This window comes from Podarcis tiliguerta (genome assembly GCF_965153285.1).
Source record: "Podarcis tiliguerta genome assembly, chromosome: 18".
NCBI lineage: Eukaryota > Metazoa > Chordata > Lepidosauria > Squamata > Lacertidae > Podarcis > Podarcis tiliguerta.
In genome coordinates this window covers 4,183,221-4,203,228 of record NC_139551.1, presented here as the reverse complement: position 1 = coordinate 4,203,228, position 20,008 = coordinate 4,183,221, and positions in this window count along the sequence as shown.

Sequence of the window (20,008 nt, the reverse complement as noted above, 5' to 3'; positions counted from 1 at the left end):
TATGGTCTGGCTCTACCCCTGAATGGTTAGGTGGATTTTATCAAATGAAAGATCCAGAGAGGATCACCGCCTTTTTCCAGAGAGGACCTTTTTTTAAAAAAAAAAAAACCAACAACCCCAAAATCCAAGCCTTATACCATCTGTCCCTGGGTTGAATTAAAAACACTATAGTCTGGCAACGTGAAAGCTCCCCACGCTCCGGATAAGCCCTTAAAGGCGTGCCCAACATTCTTGCCCCTTTTCCACATTGACCCTCACTCATGCACCCTTGTTTCAGAGTTAGCCTTCCTTCAGATTGACCAGTGTGAAAGGAAATGCCCAAAAGATAAGAGTTTTTCTTGAGCAGCATGGCAGGTGGGCGTGGAGCGGTCCCCCTTTTGCGAAACGGAGTCCCTGTGGCCTAACAAACCATCCCTTCCGATTCCAGTGTCCAGGCTGCGAGTGCTGTTGCTCTTACTGTCCCAAAACAGTAGGGGAGGCATTGGCAGGCTTTGTTGTGAGTGTGCAGGTTGGAAAAGATTCAGGGGGGTGGAGAAGAGGCCAAAGTGGGTCACAATCTTACTCTCCCCACCCCGTTCAGAAAGAGCTGCCTAGAGAAGGGGTGGTTCTGTGAGAGAGGAAAAGGCATTAACAGCCACCAGAAATTCTGCTACTTGAGGTTTCACATTCCCCTCTCTCTGAGGTCTCCAGAGCTGTGCAAAACAACAGACTGGAGCCTTTAATTTTTATTTTTTGTCACTGCTATAGAAGTATCCGTAGTCCCTATAAAACAGCTCTGTGCATCCTATTATTGGGTGTTTGTTTCTGCAGATCTGCTGTGCCTTTTTTCTCCGATGCAGATATGCCCTTTTCAACTGCATGCCACCCCCACCCCCCAACACACACACTTCTTCTGCCGTGTAGGGCTAAGAACCCACTTGGCTGTTTTTCTAAACTTACCTCGTGTTTTGCACCCCCCCTAATATGCAGTCACCATCTTCAGGGGTTTAGGCTCCTGAAAGCTCTACTTTGAAATATCTGCCACGCAGAGGAGGCCCACTCGACTCCCATCTCTCACCAGTCCCAGCATGGCCGGTAGCAAAGGGTCATGGGAGTTGTAGTGCAGTGCCAACACCCGGGCGGCCACAAGCTCGCCATCCACACTTTAGAAACAGTATGGATTTATGTAATGAATCTCTTGCTCCTAAAATGCTTTGTTGAGAACAAAAAGGTGACATAGGGCCAACTGTCTGGTCATAGAGCGGGCGAGACAATACAAACCCCCAGTGGGGTAAAGAAGGTTTGTGTGTTCAGAAAACCAAAACCTTATCTCTGCGGTGTGGTGTGTCCTTGCTGGCATTATCTTTGCACTCTTCCTTCCTCTTCTTCGGCTGCATGTTATCTGCTTGTGGTAAGTGAAAGAGCCAGCTCCAAGCATCGCCCTCGTCCCCACGTGTTAGTGATGGTCTTACCGGCTGTGTGTGTGAGAGAGAGACGGACATCTAGCAGCCCTGTGCTAAAATGAGAGTGTAGTGATATTGGGAGGGTGACAGGGTCCCTGTTGTGAAAAATAGGGAGAAGTCTTGGCTCTGATAGGCATGGGTGGTTTCTCTGCCCATCAGATGGTGGCAGATGGCAGCATGGTGTCCACCCGAAAGGGTCTGTGTGTGCTCCTGCAACGCTGCCGGCAGCCATTTCCCTCTAGCTCGTAGTGCTGTTTCGTTGTGCTCTTGTGGTGGTTCAGTCCAGAAATGTGGAGACGTTCACATTTCAAACAGCCTCTTTGCTTGCTTGCTCGCTCGCTTGAATGTGCTTCCCTGGTGTGGAGTCGGCAGTCTGCCACACCAGCAGAGTTGGGGAGTCTGGGAGCTTTAGATTTCCCAGGTGTCCCTTTCTCTCTCAACCTTACAAAGCTCAGAATGGCCAGCCCTTCTTACATCAGCAGTAAAATGGAGGTGAACTTGAGAGAGGGTTTTTTGTCCTAAGGGGACGGAGGGAGATACCCACGTATGCACAGAATTTCGGAGTCCACGGTTTTGACGGTACAAGCTAGTTAAAGGGGAACTGCCGTGTTGAGTCCCTCTCCCCCAGAGATGATATGGGCAGGGTGGGTGGGGGATGGCAGATCAGCAGTGGAATCCTGTGTCTCTCTTGTGGACAGTTTCAGGGAACCCTTCATCACATGTGCAGAAGCACACAGGCCAGGCTGTCGAGTTGTGGGGTACACCCCGCTGCCAGAGGGTGGGTGGGAGTTGTAGTTCAAAACATCAGGAGGGCACCAGCTTGGTGAACATTGGTGTGCAAGCAGTGTTAGAAACTCAGATATATATAAGCTATGTACTAAATGGGCTCCTTACGCCAAGGTTGCAGTTGCAAAACCAAATGCCTAGTTGCCATTTTGGGGCAAGGTGGCTCTAAAGGCTTTGATTCTCAGTTAAACATCTGGCTAGTCCAGATGACAACCTTGAGCTAGGTGAAGAGCTTTGAGAACCTAGAAGAAAAGACCCAGGAACAGTCCACATATATATTGGCCTATTCTGACCGCTTTTTCTTAATGCTGCCTGTGCCTTCTCGGTAGTGGCGCTCGCCCTGTGGAACGCCCTCCCATCAGATGTCAAGGAAAGAAACAACTATCTGGAACCAGTCCTGTTTAGGAAAGTTTTTAATGTTAGATCTTTTATTGTGTTTTTAATATTCTGTTGGGAGCCGCCCAGAGTGGCTGGGGAAACCAAGCCAGGTGGGTGGGGTATAAATAAATAAATTACTGCTGCTGCTGCTCAGGCTGCACAAAAAAGACATCAGGTTCCAGAAATCCATTCTGATTGTGTATTAGTGTCTGAAAACATGCCCAGATCCCCATATGGTAGAGATGTCAGGTGCCATCCTGGTACTCGGGTATCTTCCCTTGGTCGCAAGTGGCCGACAGCCAGGTGCAAAGGCAAATTTCAAACTGTAGGTGTCTTTAGGCAGGCAGGGGTGGCGAGTTGGGAATGCATACGCCAATCATCCAAAACTGGCTTTCTAATCTTGTTTTTTTTTTTTTCCTCTTTCCCCCCGTCTTGCTTCCATCTCCCTGAAGATGACGATGGAGGGTCTGCACCACTGTGAGTATCAAGGCACAAACACGTACCCCTTCCTCCTGCCCAACCCCCCCCCCCCCTCTCATTGGTGGGAAATGGTATTGAAAGGGGCTGAAGCCTGCAGCCTCTTGGAGGAGCTGCATAGTTTCTGGCAAAGCACACAGTTCTATCGGTTGGTTCTTCTCTCTTCATTTTTATTTCTAAACTGCCTAGAGGCATTGGAAAAAGCAGGGGGAGAGAGAGGAGCTGGACTAAACAGAGAGCTGCATCTCTCCAAAGATCATCTAGCAAGGCTGGTGTATGCTTGGCGTGAAAGCTGATAGCATAGCTGGGATGGCAGGTCTAGGGAAGAGAAGGTTTTGGGGAGAGAAGAGCCAGTCCCTTCATGGGCTGCTGCCAGGTTTAATCAGCGATCGCTAAATAGGAGTCAGACCCACCAGCCCGCATGCAGTATTTGTTTCCTAAGAGGCTGGGAGCCCTGCACTTTCCATGGGAACCTCTAGCCCAGTTGCTTAGAGCATGGGTAGGCAAACTAGGGGCTGGATCTGGCCTAGCTGCCTTCTAAATCCAGCCCGCGGACATTCTGGGAATCTGTGTGTTTTTTCATGAGTAGAATGTGTCCTTTTATTTAAAAGGCTGGGTTATTTGTGGGGCCTGCCTGGTGTTTTTACCTGAGTAGAATGTGTGTTATTATTTAAAATGCATCTCTGGGTTATTGTGGCGCCTGCCTGGTGTTTTTACCTGAGTAGAATGTGTGTTATTATTTAAAATGCATCTCTGGGTTATTTGTGGGGCAAAGGAATTCGTTCATTTTTCCCCTTCAAAATATAGTCCGGCCCTCCACAAGGTCTGAGGGACAAAGTTTGCTGACCCCTGGCTTAGAGCGTGGTGCCAAGATTGCAGCTTTGATCCCCATATGGGACAGCCGCATATTCCCGCATTGCAGGGGGTGGGACAAGATGATCCTTAGGGCCCTTTCCAACTCTGAACTCTGAACCAACATCAGGTGCGGTGATTCCATGCCCATCCTGGAAGTGTAACCATGTTGTATGAAGAAGGACTTCCTTTTGTGGCAGACCTTGGTGACTCAAATTTTGGGGGTGCCCGATGATGTGATGCCCCAGAAGCTTGGTACCTGGTGTGACTTCAGCGTTTGCACTCCCCTTATCTGAATCGTCCAACTAAGCTAGTCCCAAATTCTAGTATTATTGGGGGAGGGTTCTTGCAGGAAAGAATTTGGGTGCCTTATTTTAAGTTGGGTAGGAGGGGGCACTTGGATTTTCCTGACTTGGTGCCTTTTTGTGGCCCATCACCAAGTTTGGAGATTTCCTCTGGGTCTCACATGTCCTGTTTCTTCTCCGTTCCTTTCCCCTCCAGGAAGAGCAATGCCACAAATTATAAGGACAAGAATGTGCGCCAGAGGAACGCAAATTAAGCAGAAGGCAAGGTAGGGATGCAATCTGCGTGTCTGGAAGTGGCAGGGGTGGGGGCAAGAACATCCAAAAAGGTACCTAGCCTTTCCCAGAGATGAAAGCTCTGCTTGCTTCCTCTCTCTGGTTCTGGCTTAGGAAATGGCTCTTCCAAATTGCCTAAGCAGGGGCTTTTGTGGTGTTTATGTGTGGGGGAACTGAGTTTGAATCTCCACTTGGACATCACATGCACACACACACACACACACACACACACACCTCATAGGGTGTTCTTGGGCCTGGCACACCAGGCCAGGGGTGTTGTAAGGGGCAGAGCAAGATTACTCCCCCCCATACATCACCCTGAGAAGGGCCAAGGTAGAAAGGCGGTTGATCAGTTCCAGGGAGCTTGTGGGGCTGGCCGATGTCTGCCCAGCACGAGGAGCACTCTGCTTCAGGGCGCCCCTTGCGCCGGGCGGCAGGCTGCTATCCGCAGCGTGGGGAGCCCTGCGGGGAACTCCTGCAGGGCTCCCCACGCTGCGGATGTCTGCCCGGCACGAGGGGCGCTCTGCTTCAGGGCGCCCCTCGCGCCGGGAAGCAGGCTGCTATCCACAGCCTAGACAGCCCTGCGGGAACTCCCGCAGAGCTGCCTAGGCTGCGGATGTCTTCCTGAAGCCTGGAAAGTGAGAGGGGTCGGTGCTTACCGACCCCTCTCGCTCTCCAAGCTTCAGTGAAAGCCTGCATTCGCCCCATAGGACACACCCAGATTTCCCCTTCATTTTTGGAGGGGAAAAAGTGCGTCCTATAGGGCGAAAAATGCGTACTTTGCAGGTTCAGGAGCCAAAAAATCAAGAGTACGAAGGTGTTTGGGATCCAAGGTATGGCTGTAATAACCTAGGAGCAGAACATTCTTAGTTACTGTATATACCGTATTTTTCACTCTATAGGACGCACTTTTTCCCCTCCAAAAATTAAGGAGAAATGTGTGTGCGCCCTATAGAACAATGCAGGCTGCGCAGCTAAGCCCAAAGCCAGAACAGAGAGGTGGAGCGCTCCGTCTCACTGTATGTGCAAAGCCTCCGGAGGCTCCAAAGCCTGTCCCGGAAGCCTCAAGTCTTTGGAGCGCAGTGCGAGGTCCTGCTGCGCTCCAAAGGCTTCAGAGATCTTTGAGGCTGGCAGTGGGGGAAAGCAGCGCTTCCCCCCACTGCCAGCCCCACAACCTTGGGGGGCAGCGGGAAGGTGGCCCGCCACCTTTGCGCTGCTCCCCAACCTCTCTGAGGCTTTTCCCCGAGGAGGGAGAAGGGACTGACTGGCCGTGTCAGTCCCTTCCCCCTCCTGGTCGAAAAGGCTGCAGGAGCTGTGCACTCCTTAAAGGGTGCGTGGCTCCTGTGGGCTTTTGCGGGACATGGGGGAATGCCCCCACCGCACGCAAAAGCAGGGAAAGCGTACAGGCTGCATGCACACATGTTCCTGTGTGTGCTTCCTATGGGGCGAATGCAGGCTTTCGCTGAAGCCTGGAGAGCCCCAGCGCCAGCCCCGCCAGCTCCGGGGACAGCTGGGAGGCGCGTCTTCCCCCTGTCCCCGGACCTGGTCTGAAGGCGGGCGGCGGGGAGAAGAGCGCTTCTCCTCGCCGCCAGCTCCGGGGACAGGGGGGAGGCGCAGCGCGTCTTCCCCCTGTCCCCGGACCTGGTCGGGCGGCGGGGAGAAGAGCGCTTCTCCTCGCCGCCAGCTCCGGGGACAGGGGGGAGGCGCAGCGCGTCTTCCCCCTGTCCCCGGACCTGGTCGGGCGGCGGGGAGAAGAGCGCTTCTCCTCGCCGCCAGCTCCGGGGACAGGGGGGAGGCGCAGCGCGTCTTCCCCCTGTCCCCGGACCTGGTCTGAAGGCGGGCGGCGGGAAGAAGAGCGCTTCTCCTCGCCGCCAGGTCCAGGGACAGGGGGGAGGCGCCGCGCGTCTTCCCCCTGTCCCCGGACCTGGTCTGAAGGCGGGCGGCGGGGAGAAGAGCGCTTCTCCTCGCCGCCAGCTCCGGGGACAACTGGGAGGCGCCGCGCGTCTTCCCCCTGTCCCCGGACCTGGTCTGAAGGCGGGCGGCGGGGAGAAGAGCGCTTCTCCTCGCCGCCAGCCCAGCCAGCTCCGGGGACAACTGGGAGGCGCAGCGCGTCTTCCCCCTGTCCCCGGACCTGATCTGAAGGCGGGCAGCGGGGAGAAGAGTGCTTCTCCCCGCTGCCGGCCCCACAAGCACCTGGGGGGGAAATAAATTTTTTTTCTTTATTTCCCCCCAAAAAAACATGGTGCGTCCTATGGGGCAAAAAGTACGATAATTTTATTCTTTTTCTAAACTGCTTTGAGTTTGTTTTTACAATCAAGCGGCGTACAAATTTCATGAAATACTGTTTTTTCGCTCCATAAGACGCCCTTTTTTCCTCCTAAAAAGTAAGAGGAAATGTCTGTGCATCTTGTGGAGCGATTGCACTGGGCGACAGAGGGATCCCTCAGCTACCGCTGCATTCGTGAGCTGAGGGATGCCTCCGCAGTCGGAGCCATGGCTCCCGTCCGTCGCTCACTGTGAAGCCAGCAGAGCAAGAGCCGCTGCGCAGCTTTCACTCTTGCTTTGCTAGCTTCCCAGCGAAGCAGAAGGAGGGACGGATGGGAGCAAGCAAAGCCAGAGCCGATTACATGGCTTCTCTCCCGCTTTGCGCAGCTCTCACTTTGCTTGCCCATCCCTGCTCCCGCCTCGCTGCAAAGCACCTGTCCCGGTGTCGTCTCTTTCACAGCGAGGGATGGGCAAGGAAAGTGAGAGCTGCGCTTTAATAAATATTATTTTTTAAAAAAAACAAAGTTAGAGCTGCGCAAAAGCGGGAGAGAAGCCATGTAAGTGGCTCTCACTTTGCTTGCTTTAAAGCAAGAAAAAGCCAGAGCCGCTTACATGCTCTGCGCAGAATACTTTTTTTCTTGCTTTCCCCCTCTAAAAACCCTTAAAGAGCAAAAAATACAGTAAATGAAAATTTCCTTAAAAACAGTATCAACCTGTGCCTGTAGCATGCTAAAGAGTCATACACAGTGATGGACTTACCTAATTCTACGTCTTCTTTCTCTCTTTCAGGTGACATGTCAGCTGAGCTGAGCGCTTAGGGTGTTCCTTCCAATTGTCCCATGCCATAGCACCAAGAATATCATAGCGCCCCCTGCAAAGATCAATTCACTACACGTTTTAAAAGAAAACTTAAAATCGTAGAGTAAAATCTTCCTCTTCTTTTCTTTTTTTTTTTTTTAAGGAAAAAAACCCAGTCTTTTTTTTTCTTTTTTTTTACCTACTATACATTAGCACATCCCTTTTTAATTTTTATTTCTTTAATGTAGTCCTCACAATTTGAGCCTCGGGCATTGCGGGGGACAGGACAGGAGGCGTTTTTTGGGAAGGGAAATTTGAAGGGTGAGCCGAGATCTGTCTGCCTTCCCCGCAGCCCTAAGTTGGAGACTTATTTCCCTGGCAGCAAACCACACGGGAAGCCGATCAAAGCCACACTTCACGATACAGTAGAGCAGGGCATCTCTCTCCCTCTCCCCCTTCCTAAAATGACCCTCAGCTTTGGGGAGGACACCAGACAACCAGCTGCTGGTTTGGCCGGAGAATGCAAAAAGGCAAAAGGTTTCGCCTCCTTTTCCACCTCAGCGGCTTCTGTTAGGTCAGAAAACAGCCAGCTTGAGCCCCACTGCCTTTTCTAAGACCCATAGGGAAGTCTCCCAAGAAATGTGCAACCGCTGCCCCACACGGCCACCAGCAATGGGTACCACTGCCACAACGATCCTCGCTTTTCCCAGCACCGTGGCTTCTCTAAACACCACATCCTTTTTCTTTTGGCCCCCCTTTTTGGGCCCTTGTAGCTTTCTCTGCAGTGACCCGTTTCAACACTACAAAAAAAAAAAAAAAAAACCAGAAACAAATACTGTGTGCCATGACTGCTTTTTTTAAACAAAGGGGGGGAGAGTTCATGGGGGTGAACCAATCTCTCGTGATCTGTCAAAGCTTGGAGTGGGAGCTGAGGGCATGTCACTGCTTGGAAGTTTCTCCCTTTCTGTCCTCTTAAGGACAGAAAGGGGGGTTGCTTGGGGGGCTAAGAGGGCTATTTGCAAGGTCTGCAGCCCCACCCAGCCACGACCTAAGTCTGCAACCCTGCAGCGTCCTAGAAGACAGTCACACTGTCCTGTCACCCATCCTCTTCCACTTGCTGGAAACAGCTCACCTCTTTTAAGAACAAGCTGATTTCCCTCCAAATAAAGCAGATTTACTTTTCACGCCCACGCCCCCTTTTGGTCTCTTCACCCCCTGCCGCCCCCTCTGTGGAATTGCGCATTTCTGTGACTCACCTTCCCATAAAACCACGGTAAGAGCCTAGTCCTCATGGTGCCGGGGGAAAGGAGCCGATTTAAACTGGAAGCTGCCCTAGGCGCCCCCGTTTCCCGGGGACAGTCCCCCGGATTTACAAATCAGTCCCCATACAAAATCCACAGAAGTTGAAAAGCGTCCCCGGATTCATTGAAAAAAACTTGTTAACCTTACCCTAGGCTGAGGCAGCCCATTGGCCTGTCTAGCTCTGTTGCCTGTTCTGATCTTTTGGGGGGGTGTCCTCTCTCGCAGCCTTTCCGGGGGCGGTGAAATCCCAGGAACTGTGCCTGAGTGCAAGGCAGATGAAAGGGGTAAAAGCAGCGTGGAGCTTGCCTCCCTGACCTTAGAATGGAATTTGTCGCCAAAGGGCACACCAGGTGAAGGTTTTATCCTGAGTGGATGATGAAGATGGGGGCAGACAGGGTGGGGCAACGGTGCAGAGAGGAACAGAAGCTGCCTAGCTAGGGAAGAGGAAAGTACAGTCATACCTCAGGTTACAGACGCTTCAGGTTGCTTTTGGGCTTTAGCGTCCACCGTACCTATGAAAAATCAGCACGCCTTGGGGTAGCAGCCGGGGAGACTGATGCTAAAAGAGCTTGAGGAAGACAGAGCTTTTAAAATGAGAACTAGAACCCTGGAATCAGACGTGAGGCTTAAATCGTTCAGAAGGAAAATCCCACAGAAAAGGAGCAGGGTGCGAGAGGAAAGTACAGGAGAGGAAGGTAGCCGGTCGAAAGAGGAACTGTTTACTATCTCACAAACGCCGCAGACAAAACAGGCGGAGATCTCGAGGGCTGAGAAATAGATATTTGGCTGCTGTTCCACAGAGGCAGACCGCAAGTGGGCCTTGCAAAGGATTTTAGCCCTGGGTTTTTTGGGGGGGAGAAAAGGAAGCTTCAGAACAATAACCAGGGACATCTCTAGGACCCGTTACCCTGCTTGCAAAACCAGAGGTTGTGTTTGCGTTTAAAATGCACAGCAAGAGAGAGTTGGGACTGGGAGCAGAGCAAAGACCCATCGGCCAAATGACCTTTAAAGCCTTCCCTCTGGCACAAGATTTTGACAATAACCTTATCTCCCGTTCCCATCGTCCCTCCCGTGATGCAAGCCGCATGTTTACGAGCTCTCGTCGTTCCCCAGATAGGACAACGTCCAGCTCTTGTCCCCGATGAACTCTGCATGCTCTCTGTGTATATAAAAACCATGGCTTTTGTAGAAAGCTTTGAAGCCAATTGTTAATTTAGAATTTGGGCAGGTTGTGGGGAGCATATATCCTGTGCAGGGGCGCATTCCCTTCTGCACATAGGCACATGCAAATGTTCATTGGCAATAACCTATCCCTTTCTTCCAGTGCACAGAAACATCCTAGGGCAGGGCAAACCTGAGATTTCCTTTCTTAAGGTGCAGTCACTGAGGGTTGGAGGGAAGGGAGCCTGAGACCTTAACCTAATTTCTTCTGTGAGTAAAGGAGGCACCTGAAGGAGAAAATTCCTAAGTACCGTATTTTTCGCTCTATAAGACGCACCAGACCACAAGACGCACCAAGTTTTTGGAGGAGGAAAACAAGAAAAAAAATATTCTGAATCTCAGAAGCCAGAACAGCAAGAGGGATCGCTGCGCAGTGAAAGCAGCAATCCCTCTTGCTGTTCTGGCTTCTGGGATAGCTGCGCAGCCTGCATTCGCTCCATAAGACGCACACACATTTCCCCTTACTTTTTAGGAGGGAAAAAGTGAGTCTTACAGAGCAAAAAATACAGTACATCTGCGTAACTTTCTCCCCTGCCCCTTCCTGCTAGGGAGGAAGCAAATACAAGACTCCAAGCTAGAAGCCTTGCATAACACAGATTTCCCTGCTCCTTACACTAAGCAGAAATGAAAACTAGAAACTTGGCTTCCTTAAAAAAACACACAGGATTGGGAATCCTAAAACAGGCACAGCATGCTTTCAGTCTCCCCATTACCACTTTCGTTTTCAATATAAAGGCAAAGGACCCCTGGAAAGTTAAGTCCAGTCAAAGGTGACTACAGTGGTGCCTCGGGTTACAGACGCTTCAGGTTACAGACTCGGCTAACCCAAAATATTCCATTGGGTTAAGAAGTTTGCTTCAGGACAAGAACAGAAATCGTGCTGCGGCAGTGGGAGGCCCCATTAGCTAAAGTGGTGCTTCAGGTTAAGAACGGACCTCCAGAACAAATTAAGTTCTTAACCCGAGGTACCACTGTATGGGGTTGCGGCGCTCATCTCACTTTGAGGCCAAGGGAGCCGGCATTTGTCCACAGACAGCTTTCCAGGTTATGTGGCCAGCAGGACTAAACCGCTTCTGGCGCAACGGGACACCATGACGGAAACCAGAGTGCACGGAAACGCCATTTGCCTTCCCACCACAGTGGTACCTATTTATCTACTTCAGGGGTGAGCAACATTTTTCAGCCATGGGCCAGCCCGCCATCCTTCAGACCATGTGGTGGACCAGACTATATTTTGGAAAGGAAAAAAAATGAATGAATTCCTATGCCCCACAAATAACCCAGAGATGCATTTTAAAGCAAAGGACACATTCTACTCATGTAAAAACACAGATTCGCGGGCTGGATTGAGAAGGCGATTGGGCCACATCCAGGCCTGAGGTTGGCGTGCTTTCCAACTGGTAGGTTTTAAAATACTGTATTTTTTGCTCTATAAGACTCCCTTTTTCCCTCCTAAAAAGTAAGGGGAAATGTTTGTGCGTCTTATGCAGCGAATGCAGGCTGCACAGCTATCCCAGAAGCCAGAACAGCAAGAGGGATCGCTGCTTTCGCTGCGCAGCGATCCCTCTTGCTGTTCTGGCTTCTGAGATTCAGAATATTTTTTTTCTTGTTTTCCTCCTCCAAAAACTAGGTGTGTCTTGTGGTCTGGTGCGTAATATAGAGCAAAAAATACGGTATAAGCTTGTGACAATACACATTTGCTGCCCTGTTTGGGTCTGTAAAACGACAGTGTGTCTCGGTTGCTCCAGTATGAGCAAGCTGTATTCTGCCAATGCGCTTGGGGAGATTCAAAAGTGAGAAACAGTGGCTGCCCTATTAAAAGGGGTGGGGAGCTTAAAAAAAGAGACAATTTGCAAATGTTGGCGTGAGAGCTGAGATCCACCCGTATTCATTTTAGCAGGCTCTTTCCCGAACCGCCACCACTCAAAACCCCAAAGCACCCTCTTGCAGACAATGCTGTGTGCTCCTGCTTTCATTGACTTGTTCTCTGCATCTGGGGCCGTGCCCCAAGCTGTGCAGAATAATAATATAATAATAATAATTTATTATTTTTACCCCGCCCATCTGGCTGCCCAGCCACTCTGGGTGGCTTCCAACAGAACACTAAAATACAATAACCTATTAAACATTAAAAGCTTCCCTAAACAGGGCTGCCTTCAGATGTCTTCTAAAAGTTTGGTAGTTCTTTTTCTCTTTGACATCTGGTGGGAGGGCATTCCACAGGGCGGATGCCACCACCGACAAGGCCCTGTGCCTGTTTCCCTGTAGCCTCACTTCTCGCAGGGAGGGAACCACCAGAAGGCCCTTGGAACTGGACCTCAGTGCCCGGGCTGAATGAACTAATGGTCAGGGGTCCCTTTACCTTTTACCGTATTTTTCGCTCTATAGGATGCACTTTTTCCCCTTCAAAAATGAAGGGGAAATGTGTGCGCGTCCTATGGAGCGAAGACGCCATAGCCCCGTGCGTGCTCTCCCGGCTGGAGAGGTGACGCGCAGCTATGGCAGGAACCTCTATAGCCGCCTGTCACCTCTCCAGCCGGGAGAGCGTGTGTAGGGCTAAAGAAGCCATAGCCCAGCAACCCTCTCCCAGCTGGAGAAGTGACGTGCGACTATGGCAGCAGCCTCTCCGCTGCACCTTTCTGCTGCTCTCTGACCTGCTCTTTGGGGCTGGTGGTGGGCCTCCCCCCGCCAGCCCCAAAGAGCAGGTTGAAAGGAACCTGAAGCCTGGAGAGCGAGAGAGGTCGGTGCGCACTGACCCCTCTCGCTCTCCAGGCTTCCAAGGTAGCCGCCTGAACGCACCTTAAACTGCACCTTGTTTTAGAGCGGGAAAACAAGAGGGGGGAATTTCTCCCTCTCTCTGCGCAGCGCTTCCTGCCGCTTCGCTGAAGGGGCGCTGGGCAGAGAGGGGGAGAATTTTTTTTTCTTGTTCTCCCCCCTCTAAAACAAGGTGCGTCCTGTTGTCCGGTGCGTCCTATGGTAAAATACGAAAAATACGGTACTTATCAAGCAACGTGCAGATTTTGTCAAAATAAAGTAACTAGTTATTCCGAGAGATGCCACACGAGGGAGCCCTTTCCCTGCCGCAGCCTGTTTCTAACTCACATTTTGAAACTTACTGTTTTATTGGGTCTTCATAAAAGGAAGCACAGTGGCGAAGGAGGGAACCATTTTCAGCTGGAGGGCCACAATCTCTTCGGCTCAACCTTCTGGGAGCCACATGCGGAGGGTGGGCGGGCAGGGAAACAGTTTTACATTCTCCCCACCACCAGGGAAACAAGAAGCATTAAGATAGCTAGCAAAAGTAAAAAAATAAATTGCTCCTAGAGGGAGAACAGCCTGGAGGAGGATTCTGAGGGCCAGGTAGGGAGAACTAGAGGGCCACATTTGGCCTTAGAATCCCCACCCACACATTTTGCAATTTTTCACAAACTCCCTTTGCCAGTCGCTTTGTTTGGTCCAAGGATTTCGTTTCATCGCCTCTTTTTCTCAACGGGAGCGCAAGGCGGTGGGCGCATGGCACACGCCCCCCCCCAAAAAAAAATATACCGCATTTTTTGCTCTATGACTCACTTTTTCCCTCCTAAAAAGTAAGGGGAAATGTGTGTGCCTCTTATGGAGCGAATGCAGGCTGCACAGCCATCCCAGAAGCCAGAACAGCAAGAGGGATCGCTGCTTTCACTGCGCTGTGATCCCTCTTGCTGTTCTGGCTTCTGAGATTCAGAATATTTCTTTTCTTGTTTTCCTCCTCCAAAAACTAGGTGCGTCTTGTGGTCTGGTGCGTTTTATAGAGCGAAAAATACGGTGATTCCCAAAACAACCCTCTGAGGTTGGTTGGGACGAGAGAAGCCAGCAAAGTGAGCTTCAAGACCAACTGGAGGGGATGGGCGAGGCTGGATTTGCACCCTGATCTGGGCCAGGTCCTGGGAGCTGAGCAGCCAAGCAAACGGGAAGGGGTGCGCCATCGAGCCGGCCAGAGGAGACCCCTGAAGCTGAGGGCCCAGAGGCCTTGCCAGCTGCTTGCCTTCGCTGCTCCCTCTCAGATGCCAGAGACATCACTCAGCCATGACTCAGAGCTTACATGAGCAGCTGTTGACTCATTCCTGGGTTGAGTGGGCGCCTAAGCGCAGGCTGCGCATTGCAATAGGAATTCTGAGGTCTTAGATATACGGCAATGTTCATAAGTGTACCAACCAAGCACATACATAGATCAGCACAGGAAGACCGACCTGGGACCATTTTGGCTCCCAAACTGAGCAAATGTTTTCTCTGCAATGTCAAAGTGGGAAACCTCCCCATTGTCTCTTTCCTCACAAATCCTGTCTCAAGGGCACATTTAAGATATGAATAGGGTGTGAGCCTGTGACCTGGCCCAGGAACTAAGTATTTATCATTACAAAAGACTGGCCAGGATCCCCAATCAAGTAACCTGCCAGACAGGAGATAAACAACGACAGGAGAAAAACAACATTCAAATTTCTGTTTAGACCGCCTTTTTTGTGATGTAGGTATGATGTATCTGAGGGGTGGTCTTAGGTCACACCCCTTCTGTGATGTATGTATGATGTTTCTGGGGGTGGTCTTGATCTAAAGGTAAACCATTAGGTCCAGTCTGCTGGCCACATGACCCGGAAGCTGTACGCCGGCTCCCTCGGCCAATAAAGCGAGATGAGCACCGCAACCCCAGAGTCGGTCACGACTGGACCTAATGGTTTACCTTTAGATCAAGACCACCCCCAGAAACATCATACATGCATGTTATTAAAATAGCATCTGTGTTTCTCAATTAACCAGAGAAAGCGCTTCTTGGTAGCCCTGCGTCCTCTCCCCTCGGCCCTGAAAAAAGCAAAGAAACCCAGTTTATTTAATTTAATGGCTGCCTGCCTGTGTGTCAGACCCCAGGCAGGGAGGAGACTCAGCTCGTTAGCAGCAATTAGCGAGCTTCTGCCCATACACGACTTCTAATGATCCCCAAAGAAACAACAGGCCTCATCTATTTATAGGCAATATCCTCCCCCCCCCCTATTTTTTCTTCTCTCTGCTACCCTCTCTGCAACCTCTCAATTCCAGCTTCCTCGGCTCAGCTCTTAGCTCCCGGGCTCAGCTCTCAGAATTGTGATAGGAATTTTGAGGTCTTAGATATATGTTAATGTTCATAAGCGTACCAAGCAAGCACGTACATACATCAGCACAGGAAGGCCAACCTGGAACCATTTTGATTCCTAAACTGAGCTAATGTTTTCCCTGCAATGTCAAAGTGGGAAACCTCCCCATTGTCTCTTTCCTCACAAATCCTGTCTCAAGGGCACATTTAAGATATGAATAGGGTGTGAGCCTGTGACCTGGCCCAGGAACTAAGTATTTAGCATTACAAAAGACTGGCCAGGCTCCCCAGGAAATCCAATCCAGTACGTGGGGACACGGGTGGCGATGTGGGTTAAACCACAGAGCCTAGGACTTGCCGATCAGAACGTCGGCAGTTCGAATCCCCGCAATGACGGGGTGAGCTCCCGTTGCTCGGTCCCTGCTCCTGCCAACCTAGCAGTTAGAAAGCACGACAAAGGGCAAGTAAATCAATAGAAGGTAAACGGCGTTTCCGTGCGCTGCTCTGGTTCTCCAGAAGCGGTTTAGTCCTGCTGGCCACATGACCCAGAAGCTGTACGCCGGCTCCCCCGGCCAATAAAGCGAGATGAGCACCGCAACCCCAGAGTCAGCCATGACTGGACCTAATGGTCAGGGGTCCCTTTACCTTTACCTTACAGTGGTACCTCAGTTTATGAACAGCCCTGTTTATGAACTATTCGGTTTACGAAACTCCGCAAAACCAAATAGTTCGGTTCCGGTTTGCAAGCTTTACCTTGGTCTACAAATGGAAGCCGAATGGTGGATGGGCACCGGCTGCGGGAGGCCTCATTAGGGAAAGCGTGCCTCGGCTGAAGAACGGATTTGGTTTAAGAACTGGCTTCTGGAACAGATTCAGTTCGTAAACCGAGGCACACCCTGCCATTCGTGTTCTCCTCCAGCCAGCTGGGCCCTCGGAGTTCAAGGAGAAATATTCATTGTTGACATCCACCCGTCTCGAGAGACAACCGAAGGGTGAAGTCAAACCATTACACCAAAATGCCATCTCAAGTCCGGGCAGGGGGTCCTGGGCTGCCCAAGCAACAAGACCCCCTTCTCGGCCTCAAAGATGGGGGTCCAAAGGAGAGCGGAGCAAGACCTTTGGCACCAGTTTGGGGGCAGGAGTCGCCAGGAGGCGGCATACAAAGCGTTATCCAACCGTCTTAAGAGACTACATTCTGGATTTGTGTGGGGTTTACACGCATGGCGCTGTGGTCTAAACCACCGAGTCTCTTGGGCTTGCTGATCAGAAGGTTGGCGGTTCAAATCCCTGCTCCCATTGCTCCGTCCCAGCTCCTGCCAACCTCACAATTCAAAAGCACACCAGTGCAAGTAGATAAATAGGTACCGTTGCGGCGGGAAGCTAAACGGCATTTCCATGCGCTCCGGTTTCCGTCATGCGCCAGAAGCAGTTTAGTCCTGCTGGCCACATGACCCAGAAAGCTGTCTGCGGACAAACACCAGCTCCCTTGGCCTGTAAAGCGAGATGAGCACCTCAACCCCATAGTCGCCTTTAACTGGATTTAACCGTCCAGGGGTCCTTTACCTTTACCTTACTCTCCTGAGAGTCCTTAACTCCCTAAGGGTTTGAAACCCATCACCTGTTTTAGCCAGGCAGAAACACACCAGTGGGGTGTCTGCCAAGATCCTCCGGGGCAGCAACCAGGGGCCGGATCGAGGACTCCGGAGGGCCACATTTGGGCCCGAACATCCCCATCCCAGGGCTAGATGAAAAACGTCACTTATATCAAACGGAGGACCGATCTTTGATCTCACCCTAAAACAAAGAGAGGGGACTTGCCGTTCGCCAACTGATGTTGGGTAACTCCCAACCCCCCCAAAAAACCCGCAACTTACATTAGAAATCAGGGAATTGTGGCATGGGCTGGGCCCTTAAGTGGTCATCCACTCCAACCCCGGGCTTGATGCAGATATTTAGGAGGAAAGGACTGCCCTGCAAAGGAGAGATTTCTGGGCTACACGGATCTATAGTTTGGCGCTCTTGTGTATGCCATAAGGGAAAGGGAGCAGTTTTTGTTTACAACAAAGTGATTGGAAAGTTAATTAATTCCCCCGGGAAGAATGGCAGATGAAGCTGATGGACTACATGGAATTGGCGGAAATGACTGGCAGAATCCGAGACCAGGAAGAAGAGTCGGTGGAAGAAGACTGGAAAAAATTCAGAGTATATTTACAGAAATATTGCAAAATTAAGGGATGTTAGAAGAATGCTGGAATGAAGTCATATGGTTTTAGCAGAAATGTTATAAAGAATTAAGCAAAAACTGATTGTTAATGGGCCGAAGTGGAAAATTTAAAGTTAGATTGTGTTAAAATAAATTATAGAACAAAAAATTTGAAAAGATGGAAAGGATTTGCTGAAATAGCTAATTGAACTAGAATACAAAAAAGGGAGGTGTGAGGAGGTCGATGAAACAAGTAAATGAAAGATAAAGATATGGAAATATGGGAAGTGTTTTTTAAATGTTTTTGTTTTTCTAGTGGTTTTGATGTATTTTTTTGTTTTTCTTTTTCTTTTTATGTTTGATGTATTGTTTGTTATATCTTTTATTGTTTCTTTCTCTTTCCTGTTTTTCTTTTCTGAAACTATTAAACTTCTAATAAATATTATTTTAAAAAAAAGGAAAGTTAATGAATTCCTCCAGTTCAGAGAGTGATGCTCTCCAGACAGAGCAGCTGGCAAACCGAGGAGGGAAAGAAGGGGAGATTGGCCCAGGGGGGGGGTGCTATCCAAAGATGCTGTGATTAATTAGCCTGCAAATCTGCGAAGAATCAGTTCCTGTGATAACGATCTACACTGAGGAGCTGCCGTCTTCCTCCCTTTCCCATCCCGTAACTTTCCTGCTGCCTTAAAAAAATAAAAATCATCCTTCTCTTCCCCCTAGAAGAAATAATCAGAACACTCAAGTAAATTTGACTTAAGATTCCTGGCGGCTTACCTTTCGGACCGAGAGCAGCAAAAGCTTTTCCTCCCTCTCTCGAATTCGTGGCCCCCAAGTGAGCCAAAGGTTGGGCGATTCAGAACAGACAAAAGGAATTTTCCACACGGCACGAAGTTTAAACTGTGGAACTACCCGCCACAGGAGGCGGCGACTGAGGGAACGGCTTTAAAAGAGGACAGGGCAAATTCAAGGAGGTGAGGGCTATTGATGCCTACTAGCCAGAATGGCTGTGCTCTTGCAATACTTCCGAATACCAGCTGCTGAGAACCGCAGGAGCGGAGCGGTCTCGTGTTCAAATCTTGCGGTTCACAGGCATCTGGTTGGCAACTGTGAGACGGGCCGCTGTTAGCAGGAAGTATTTACCAGATGCAGAATTCCTGAGAAGCCTGTCGTTTAAAAGATCACCATCCAATTTCTAGGCCTTATGGTGGAAAAAGTGTAGACAGAATATCGTGATAGGAATTTTGAGGTCTTAGATACATGTTAAATGTTCGTAAGTGTACCAACCAAGCACGTACATAGCACAGGAAGACCCACCTGGAGCCATTTTTGATTCCCAAACTGACCAGATGTTTTCTATGCAAGGTCAAAGGAAAATGGAAAAGCCTCCCCGTTGTCTTTTCATCCTGTCTCAAGGGCACATTTAAGATATGAATAGGGCGTGAGCTTGTGACCTGGCTCAGGAACTAAGTATTTATCATTACAAAAGACTGGCCAGGCTCCCCAGGCAATCCAATCAAGTGACCATTGAACAGGTAACCTGGCAGACAAGAGGTAAACAAAGCACTCAGATTTCTGCTGTAGACCACCCTTTCTGTGATGTAGGTATGATGAATCTGGGGGTAGTCTTGGACTCCAGGGAGGGAATTTAAAATGTCTATATAAGGGCAGGCACACTTTTGTTCTGGGTTCCTCCTGCGAGCGGTGACTGAGGACCCTGTTGCAACAGATCAATAAAGATCAGGCTTACTAGCTGCTTTGCTTCTCAATATTCTCTGGTCGGCCTCCGTTATTTTCTCCTACCAATAGGGAACCTATGTAAGGACTCCATATGGGCTCTTGGACACCCCATAAGGGGAAAAGGGCAGATTTTTGTTCACAACAATACCCTTTTTCTCAGAAGCTGGGTAAGCTTCTCAGTGGTCATAGGGCAGCCAGGGGGGGTCTTTTATACGCCACCCAGATCTCCCCAGGAAATGAAAGCCCGTGTGGTATAATGTTTAGTGTGCTGGACCAGTGCCTGGGAGATCAAGGTTCAAATCTCCACTCAGTCACAGAAAGGAATTTTTTGGTTTTTTTGTTGGGGGGAGGGTGCCACCATCTCTCTCAGCCCTGGCCCACCTCACAGGTTCATTGTGAGGACAAAATTCAGCGTCGAAGAGCCCCCACCTACGGGGAACAGGCGGCATTGAAATTCCAGAAATACCGTATTTTTTTGCTCTATAAGACTCGCTTTTCCCCTCCTAAAAAGCAAGGGGAAATGTGTTTGCGTCTTACGGAGCGAATGCAGGCTGTGCAGCTATCCCAGAAGCCAGAACAGCAAGAGGGGTTGCTGCTTTCACTGCGCAGCAATCCCTCTTGCTGTTCTGGCTTCTGAGATTCAGAATATTTGTTTTCTTGTTTTCCTCCTGCAAAAACTAGGTGCGTCTTATGGTCTGGTGCGTCTTATAGAGCGAAAAATATGGCGATCGGAAAAAACTGTTGCTTCGCCGGAGAAGCAAAGTGGTGCAAATCCGAATCGTATAGGCAGCAAGTTCTCTTCCAAATCTGGATTGGCCCAGTCCCGAAATTTGACACACGCCCCCCCCCTCCACCAGAGGAAGACCCC